The sequence below is a fragment of the Hylobates moloch genome, unplaced genomic scaffold (genome assembly GCF_009828535.3).
Source record: "Hylobates moloch isolate HMO894 unplaced genomic scaffold, HMol_V3 SCAFFOLD_21, whole genome shotgun sequence".
NCBI lineage: Eukaryota > Metazoa > Chordata > Mammalia > Primates > Hylobatidae > Hylobates > Hylobates moloch.
Window position 1 is genome coordinate 23,330,154 of NW_026652296.1, and position 9,761 is coordinate 23,339,914.

The 9,761-nt window shown below is 56.5% G+C and overlaps 1 long non-coding RNA gene across 1 annotated transcript in view; it reads left to right on the forward strand.

The window, feature by feature from the left end:
- Window positions 1-3,831: 3,831 nt before the first annotated feature.
- The window catches only part of LOC131382213 (uncharacterized), a 12,999-nt gene continuing 7,069 nt past the window's right edge, over window positions 3,832-9,761 (forward strand). Inside the window, exons 1-4 of the long non-coding RNA XR_009211485.1 lie at window positions 3,832-4,136; window positions 4,983-5,105; window positions 5,693-5,932; window positions 8,821-9,013. This is a non-coding gene — a long non-coding RNA (uncharacterized LOC131382213). The remainder of the gene's footprint in view (window positions 4,137-4,982; window positions 5,106-5,692; window positions 5,933-8,820; window positions 9,014-9,761) is intronic.

Sequence of the window (9,761 nt, forward strand, 5' to 3'; positions counted from 1 at the left end):
AGTCAGACATGGCACATCTGGAAAAATTGAGAAGGGAGGAGAGAGGCCAAGAGATGGAGCGAGAGGGAGAGAAGAACAGGAGCAGAGAGAGAGGCTGAGAGACAGAGAGAGAGATAGAGAGAGTCTGAGAGACGGAGAGAGACAGAGAGAGACTGAGAGATGGAGAGAGACAGACAGAGGCTGAGAGATGGAGAGAGAGAGAGAGAGACTGAGAGATGGAGAGAGACAGACAGAGGCTGAGAGATGGAGAGAGAGAGAGGCTGAGAGATGGAGAGAGACAGAGACTGAGAGATGGAGAGAGAGAGAGGCTGAGCGATGGAGAGAGACAGAGGCTGAGAGATGGAGAGAGAGAGAGGCTGAGCGATGGAGAGAGACAGAGAGAGGCTGAGACATGGAGACAGACAGAGAGGCTGAGAGATGGAGAGAGACAGACAGAGAGGCTGAGAGATGGAGAGAGAGACAGAGCCAGAGAAGAACGGGAGCGGGCAGTGAGTAGCAGGCACTGGGAAGCTGCCCACCACCTCCTTTCCCTCCCTCCCAACCTCTGTCTCTCTGACAGCCAGGGCAGATTTCAGTAACGCCTTAGAGACAGAGAACAGGCTGGAGGCAGGGGAAGAGCCAGAGAAACACACACACGCACACACACACACACACGCGCACACTCACACATGCGTGCACACACACGTGCCCGGCCAGCACACGGGAGCGACTCTGAGGGGTGCTGCCTGAAGGAGGGAGTGGATGCGGTGACTCACAGAATGAGCACAAAAGCCAGACCCCGCAGAGAGGGGGCCAGGTGGGGGTTCTGGTGTTTTCTGTGTGTGTGTGTGTGTGTGTGTGTGTGTGTGTGTGTGTGTGTCTCTCACATGCTCAAAGAATGACAATGACCTCCAGGGCTAGAGCAGAGAGAAAGCAAAGAGTACAGTGTGATGAGACAGACGGATGGACAGACAGACTGACAGAGAGAGGGCACTGGGGGGCACTGTGACACACACAGGGCAAAGTATTTGATGCTCAAAAGGAGCAGTGAAGCACTAATGCTCCAGTGGGGGAAGGCGTTGCAGAAAGACAGTCAGACAGACACACACACAGTGGGGAAGAAACTGGGCGAGGGACACTCAGAGGAGGAGAGGGAAGACTGAGAGAGAGAGGAGGAGGGGCCAAGGGGCCAGGACACACGGCCCCTCCTCTCATCCCCCACAAGTCCCTCTCTGCAGCTGCCTGGGGGGAAGCCGCTCCTGGGCACAGGGGACCCAGAGCCGAGTGGCTCACGGCCTGGCCTGACGGACAGATGGGACACCATCAGCACACAGTGGGGCAGGAGCGCTCCTGGAAGCCCCTTCCCTCAGGAAGCCACGGTGGCAAGGGAGACACTGACTCTGCTTGGGGGTGGGAGGCACAGGGAGGGGAAGGGGGGAACAGTCCCCCAGTCTGCAGGGGGAGGTGACTTGGAGCCAGATGCCCGATCACCGGGGCAGGTTGGGAAGGGACACCTCACGCAGAGAGGTTGCAAGGGCCAGGAGGGGTGAGAATGTGTGTGAGGGAGGGGTGGTGTCTGAGATGACAGGCCATCTGGGTGGCCGGTGGCTGGTGTGGGGGTGACAGAGAAGGGGTAAGGCTTGAGAGGCAATGGGGGTTGAGGCATGCAAGGGTCTGACGCCCAGGCTAAGGCCTGGACGGTGCCCGCGGGATGGAGGGAGCCCAGGAGGGGTTGAAGCAGCCAGGGACACATGGCCAGAAGTGCTTGAGAGGCAGCCACGGGCTCCATGTGCACACTGGGAAGGGGAGGACAGAGCTGGGCGTGGCCTCCCTGGGGACCGGGTGAATGAGGGGAGGGATTTCCACTGCATCCTGGCCAGACAGAGCTCAGAAATGAGATTGTTCATTCAATCAAGCCCCTTCTACATGCCAGGCACTGTTCTAGGAGCTGGAGACACAACACTGGACGAGACAGACATGGGCCTGCCCTCATGGGGCTTACAGCACAGTGGCAGAGACGATAGCATGAGAGACCGAAACTAAGCCAGAAATCAATGTGTAAGAAGATGGCAGGGAGTGATCAGTGTTATGAAGACAAACAGCAGCGTAGGGGGAAAGAGAGTGACAGAGACGAATTCAGACAGTGTGGCCAGGTAGGCCTCTCTGGGCATGGGCAGTCCAGGCAGCAGGAACGGCCTGTGTATCGAAGGCACAGCAAGGGCAGGGCGACTGCAGCACAAGAAGTAGTGGGGTCTGCGGGCGACCGAGGAGTGCGCAGGCTAGAGCCAAAGGGCCTTCCCTGAAGGTCGGGTGAGGCCTTGGATCTGCTTCTGAAAGGTGGGGCTCCTGGAGGGAAACAGGGCTCTGGTGAGGACTGAGGAGCACATCAGGGCCCTGCCCGGCTCTGCCCAGCCCTGCCCCGTAGGAGTTTGTGGGTGCAGGGCTCGGGTACACCTTGAAAGTTCCAGACAACCTCGCTCAGCAGCAGGAAGGCCACCAGGGGGGCGAGGGTGGGAGCTCCACGGCACAGACGTAGGCCTGACGCACGCAGGAAGGGGAAGAAAGCTCCAGAAAGGTTCAGAGGGAGAGAGGGAGGGACTGGAGAGCTCGGAGCAGCGAGGCAAGGCCCCCCACACCGCCAGGGGCCCCCAGATGACGCACACACCAGGCCCACGCGGGGAGAGGGTCTCAGCTGTGCTCTGTGACGCAGGCCACGCTCCAGGCAAGGCAGTGACAAGCAGACCCCGACAAAGCCCCCAAGAGGGGACTCAGGGAAGAGGAGGGGGAGACAGCGAGAGGGGAGTTGTGATGACTCCAGAGCCCCCAGAGAGGGAAGGAAGGACACATGGATGGGATCACCCAGACAGACCCCTGCACTCAGGGATTTCCCCCAACTCATCTCTGCACCCAGGCAGGACTGGCCGGCAGCCCCATACACCGAGACAGACACACAGACAGCCCCCCACAGACAGCTGCCATGCTGCAGGCCTCCCTCCACACTGGCAAAACTGGCCAGCCAGAAACCCACTCCAGGACACACAGACCACCACACACACACACCCCAACACAAGAAACACACACATGCACAAATCAGACGCCAGGACTGCCCAACAGCAGAATGCACACACACAGACCTCTCACAGACACAAAGACAGAGGGACACGCAGACCAGATATGCGGTGCCGACAGACACAGAGACAGACAGACAGACAGGGACAGGCCCGCAGCCCCTCCCTCAGACAGGCTGAAACACCCCGCTGCAGTGGAAAGAGTTGGGTGGGACAATAGGAGGCAGGAGGAAGGAGAGGGGCTCACTAGAAGAGAGAAGTCGCAGCTGAGAAGGAGCGTATGAGCCTACGGCCCGCAGCCCAGCAGACTCCACTGGAGTCTCCCCACCAGACCAGGGACCAGGGCCGCGGATCTGCCTCTGTATCCCTAAGTCCGCCCCCTGTGGGTGCTGGATCAGGGAGCATCTACCAAAGGCAAAACCAAATTTGCCTGCTGTGAGCCAAGTGCTGGCCAGAGCACTGCACAGGCTGCTGCACTGCAGGAGGTGACAGGTGACAGAGACTCCAAGGAGGGGACTAGAGCACAGCCCAGGAGGGGACATGAATCCCAAGGCAAGGTGCTGGGGAAGGGACGGGGCGAGACCCATTGGGGGACCACATGGACAGGACGTGGGCGAGGAGGGGAAGGGGACCAGCTCAGGGTCTGAGCCGGGTGCTGCCAGGTAGTGGGCATATGAGGTGGGACACCCCTAGCTTTGGAGAAAGAGGGGTGGGTGAGTCCATCGTGAGGTGCCCATGGAATGTTCGGAAGGTTGTATGCAGGGAGGACTGGAACTCAGGGGATGGAGGTGGGGTGGTCCCTACAAAGGGGGAGCTGAGCCCCAGAGTGGGGACCGTCACCAGGTGTGGTGAGAAGGGAGAAGAGGACGAGGAACAACAGTACGTTAGAAGGCCAAGACTCAGAGAAGCAGTCCTCCAGAAGCAGGGCAGGCTTAGGGGACCAATATGTCTACAGTCAGATGCCGGAGAAGTTGAGGAAGATGAGGACAAGCTCATGTCTGCAGGGAGGTAGGCGAGGTGCTGGTGAGAGCCACGCGGGAGGTCCGGCACAAATCGCAGCTGGAGTGAGTGAGAAGGAGTTGTGGACAGGTAGACAGCTCAGGATGGGGAGGGGAGGGATGGGGTGGGGGCTTGAAGGGGGCTGGGGGTTGCTCTGCAGCGGGAGAGATGGACCGTGATGAGTGGACAGGTCTGGGCTCAGCTTGGAGATCCTAGCTAGAGACCCCGATGTTGGCAGTTTATGTATGGAGCAAAGGGAGTTGGCAGAAGGGAATGGGGGGGATGCCAGGAGCAGGAGGAGGTGGCCAGAGCTGGCATGGAGGTGGACAGGCCAGCACATGCCCAGGGTGAGAGCCAGCCTGCGCCCATCCCTCAGAGACAGCGAGGGGAGGAAGGAGGGGTGGGAGAGCCAGAGAGAGACACAGGGCTGGGCTACCCTGGAACAATCTCGATGGAGCCCCCAGGAGTGGGAGAGAAAGGGAGGAAGGCAGAGGTGGGGGAAGGAGAGCGAGGGGGGAGGTGGTGGGCAATCGGGGAGACACACACACACACACACACACACTCCTACAGGGACGCACAGAATAGAAGAAGAATTCAATAACAACTTGGAGAGGGAGCGGAGTGGGAGAGAGCAGGCAGGGAGGGTAGTAGGGGAGGGAGGCAGGCACACGCGGAGCCCATCTTAGGTGTTCAATAACCGCTGATGGAGTGCAGGAACAAAGACAAGGGGCTCCCAGAGGGAAGCAACAGCTGAGAAAGTTGCAGGATAGACGGACAGACAAAATGTCACGCATACACACAGTGAAAAACACCCCGAGCCTCGAGGGGCGGATGGGAGGAAGCCTGCCCTGGGGCCGGGATGATCTGTTTCTTGCTCCGGGTGGTGGAGCCACAGGTGCAGACACATGTGAAATTCATCAAAGCTTTTCGTTTCAGATTTGTGCATCTTACGATACGTAAGTTAGATCCCAATTCTTTAAAATGAGAGGAAGAGGATAAAAGGTGAAAGGAAAGGTGAATGCGTCAGACAGTGAGACAGGAACAGACACACACACACAGGTACCAGTGATGCCCAGGGAAGAACAAAACCCGACCAAGTCAGAGGAAAAAGGAAATAAAATGGAACCTGACCAGGAGAGAAAGATCGACTCCTAGACCCCCACAGGGAAAAGGAGAGGCCCCTGGGAGACCTGAACTGGGGGTAGGGGGTTTATAAGGCAGGAAGGAAATGGCCCCGAGCTAGAGTGGGGCAGAAGAGAGTGGCAGGGGAACAGCCCGGCAGGGGTGACCTGCTGGAGGGGGAGTGAGGCTGCACGAGGCCCCCTGATGAGGGAAGGAGCCAAACAGGATGCTGAGCCCCGAACCGGCCTTGAAGGGTTTGGGGCTGGGTGATGGGTGAGGGGCCCAGGAGGCAGCTTTGTTCTCAGGTCCCGGTCCAGAACCCACCCAGCAGGGAAGGATGGAGATGGAGAGGTGAAGAGGGTGAGTGCTGAAATGGCCCCGCAGGAGGGTGCAGGGGGGTGGGTGACAAGAGTGCAGGCCCAGGAAAGGGGAGGGGAGGTAGAAAAGGGCCCACAGATAACTCTTGGACAGACAGACAGATGGTTAGATGGATGGATGGACAGAGCACCCTCTCTCATCTGCAGAGCGAAAGCAAAGCCTCAGAGATGATGCAGAAAGAGACAAGGAGAGGTTTAGGGGAAGTGGAGCGAGAAATGGATCCCGGCAGGTGTGCAAAGGTCAAGATGGAGCCAGAGAGAGCAAAGGGGAGAGGAGATCTGTCTCTCTGTCTCTCCCCCCTACACCACACACACAAGCACGCGTGTATACACACACCTGTGTGCACAACTCACAAGAGCTGTTCTGCATGTGTGGACCAAAGGAAAGTATAAAGGAAATTACGCCAGGGTGGGAGTGAAGGATTAGGTACAGTGGCAGAGATGATGCCCTGACAGCTTGTCACATACTGGTTCACGCGCACAGACCTCGCCCTGTGAACCCGCACACATACAGCCAGGGCAGATTTCAGAGTGCCTTAGAGACTGGCGAGAACAGGTGAGAAGGAGGGAGAAGTAGAGACACACACACACACACACACACACAGAGCCCAGTACACAGGAGAGATGAAGGGGTGTTGATTGAACTGAGGGACAAGTGCAAGGGATTCAGAATGAACACAAAAGCCAAGCCCTGCAGAAAGGGGGCCAGGCAGGGGCTGCTCTGACCCTCCACACACATACACACACACACACGCACATGCACATTCTCTCTCTCTCTCAAACACACACACACACAGAGGCAGGAGCAGCTGCTCCGAGACGAGTGTTTTGGGAAGAGCTGTGAAAGTGAAAGAAACAGACCCCCAGCCGATGGCAGCGACCCCCACGCTGGAGCAAGGGGAGGCAGCTGCTGCCCACGCCGGAATCCCACCGGCCTGCAGCCACAGTGGGCAGGAGCCTCGGGGAACAATGAGGAGCCAGACCTGTTAGCTGCACATACACATGCTCATGCCTGGGAGGACCCTACGAGTGTGTGTGTGTAGGGGGGTGCTTAGGAAATGAATGGGAGGTGGAGTCATGGCCAAAACTATTGGAAAGAGAGCAAGAACACACACACACTCATTCATACACATTCACAACACACACACACACTCACACACACCCATACACACACACATAAACACACAGTCATGTACACACACATACACACTCACACACACACATGCACTCACACGCACACTCAGATACATACACTCACATGCACACATATACACAATACATACACACTCACATACACATACACACGTACACTCACACAGGCACATACACTCACATGCACACTTACACACACACACCCACACACACACACATACACGACTTTGCAGCCACTTCCTAATGGGAACAACTAATTAGTGCCTGAATGGGCTAGGCTAAAACCAAGAGGCAAAGATAGAAACAGACAAAGACTCAGACAACAGAGAGAACAAAACAAAAGACAGAGCGAGAAAAAGAGATGTAGAAACGGAGCCAAAGACAGGAAAAGAGAGAGAGAAAAGGAGAAAGAGAATGACCCAGAGAGAGACGTGCGCCCCGGCCACCGGGGCAGCCTCATGGCTCAATCAGGATTTTACGAAGGAGCAAGTGAATGAATGAAAGAAAGAAAGGAGGAGAGGCCTCGATGGGTGGGAGGGGCCTCAGCACAGCCGTCGCTGGATGCAGGCAAAGGCAAGAGACCACAGGCCACGGCCACACCACACACATGCCGTGCCGCACACACGCTGCACCACATCCACACCACCCAAACCATACAATACACACCCATGCAACACACGCACCACACACCACACACACCACAGACCACACTCACACCTGGACTGTGGTAGAGAAGGTGTGGAGATTGGGGGGGACACAGGGAGGTTGAGGAAGGGGGGACCTAGACCTGAGGATGCCACGTGTACACGCACGCACACACACTCACTCATACACAGACACACTCACACACACAAATGCAGGAAGCCAGAGAAAAGACAAAATGCCAGCAAAACCCCAAAGAGGAGAGGGAAGGAGACAGAAGGCAAATACAGGAGAGACAGGTGCCGGCTGTGCACTTGTCACCCTCTCTTGGTGTCTGTCTGTCTATATGTCGGCCTGGCCCTCTCACTCCCTCCCATACACACACACACACACACACACACACACACACACACACACCCTGCTGGGCAGGAGCAGCTGCTGCATAGTGTTCTAGGAAGAACCAAGGCGGAGAGGGAAAACAACCACCACTCATAGCAGTGACCCCAACGCTGCAGCAAGGGGAGGCGGGTGGGCAAACGGTCAGGAGCAGGGAGCATGGCCCACCCTGGAAAGCTCACAGCCTGCAGATCTGGGAGGGCAGGAGACCTGGGGAAAGATGAGGAGCCAAGACCCCTGCTCCCTGGCAGACACGCCGACACACAGACACGGACACACACAGGTGTTTGTTGCAGGAATGAATGAATGAATGAGGGGACCCCGGAGAAAGAGACAAACCTGTTATGGTGAAAGAGATGAACATAAGCCAGGCACAGTGGCTCACACCTGTGATCCCAGCACTTTAGGAGGCTGAGGTGGGCGGATCTCTTGAGCCCGGGAGTTCGAGACCAGCCTGAGCAACATAGTGAAACCCCGTTTCTATTAAAAAAAAAATAGCCAGGCGTGATTGTGCACGCCTGTAGTCCCAGCTACTCAGGAGGCTGAGGTAGGAGGATCACTTGAGCCCAGGAGGTTGAGGCTGCAGTAAGCCGTGATTGCACCACTGCATTCCAGCCTGGGAGACAGAGCAAGACCCTGTCTCAAAAAAACAAACAAACAAACAAACAAAAAACACAGAGAGATGGACACAGAGATGAAGAGGGAGGATGTGGCACGCGCGCGCATGCACACAGGCACACACACACACAAACACACGCATCGTCTTGCTTTAATGCACTAACACAAGGACAAACTGCAGAGGCAAAATGAAGAAGACAGACACAGAGAGGGTAGAGGGCGGGGAGCACACACAGCCTGCCCACCATGGCATTCGCCCAGGCCTGGCAAGAGGAGGGGATCAGTGAATCTATAGCCCATGCACCATACTTTTGGGACCCCAAGAAAATGTTTCAATTTCTTTTAAAATCAGAAGAAAAATGAACTTTTAACTCAAAGAAAATGTTTCAGTATGTCCTATTAATATACTCGTGTTCGTACCAATGCTATCGTAGCAAGTAATTTTTAATTTTCTTTTCTAAAGGAAGGGCAAAGATGCCTAGACCCACAAAAGTCCAAATGGACCCCAGTCGGGTGCCCAGCCTGCGACAAGACCAAGGCCAGGACAGATCTCACTGCAGGGAGTATCAGAGACAAGGGAACCCAGCAAAGGGGGTTATCAGGACGGCTTCCCAGAGGAGGTGGGATTTGCAGGCTGAAGAAAGGAAAGATGTCGGCCAGGTGCGGTGGCTCATGCCTGTAATCCCAGCACTTTGGGAGGCTGAGGCGGGCGGATCATGAGGTCAAGAGATCAAGGCCATCCTGGCTAACCAACGTGGCGAAACCCTGTCTCTACTAAAAATACAAAAATTAGCTGGGCGTACTGGCACACACCTGTAGTCCCAGCTACTCGGGAGGCTGAGGCAGGAGAATCGCTTGAACCCGGGAGGCAGAGGTTGCAGTGAGCCAAGATTGTGCCATTGCACTCCAGCCCGGGCAACAGAGTGAGACTCTGTCTCAAAAAAGAAAAAAAGAGAGGAAAGATGTCAGGCAAGGGCACCATGAGCAACGCCTGCATGGTGGGGATCAGGATGCCACAGGTCAGCGGGAGCCAGGCCAGAATGGCAGGTGAAGGAGACACGGCTCTGAGTGGGGCCAGAAGTGGGAAGAGGAAATGAAAACCCATAGCAGAGCGTAAGTGAGAGACGGCTGAGCCACCCAGGGCGTGTGGCTCTGTGTCGGAGATCCCCCTGCTGACAGAGTGGGAGTGGACAGGTGAGTTGAGTTTTCGGAGGTTGCAGGTAAGATGTCCAGGGATGCTTGCCAGGGAAACTGTCCAGAAGGCAGGCCTTGAGGCTGAGGCTGGACCAGGATGAGGAGTAAGGAGAAGAACACCCCCAGAGGCCAAGTCCAGGAGCCTCTGGGACAGGGGAAGTGAGGTGAGCGAGAGATTAATGCACAGACACACATGTACACAGGTGCACACGTG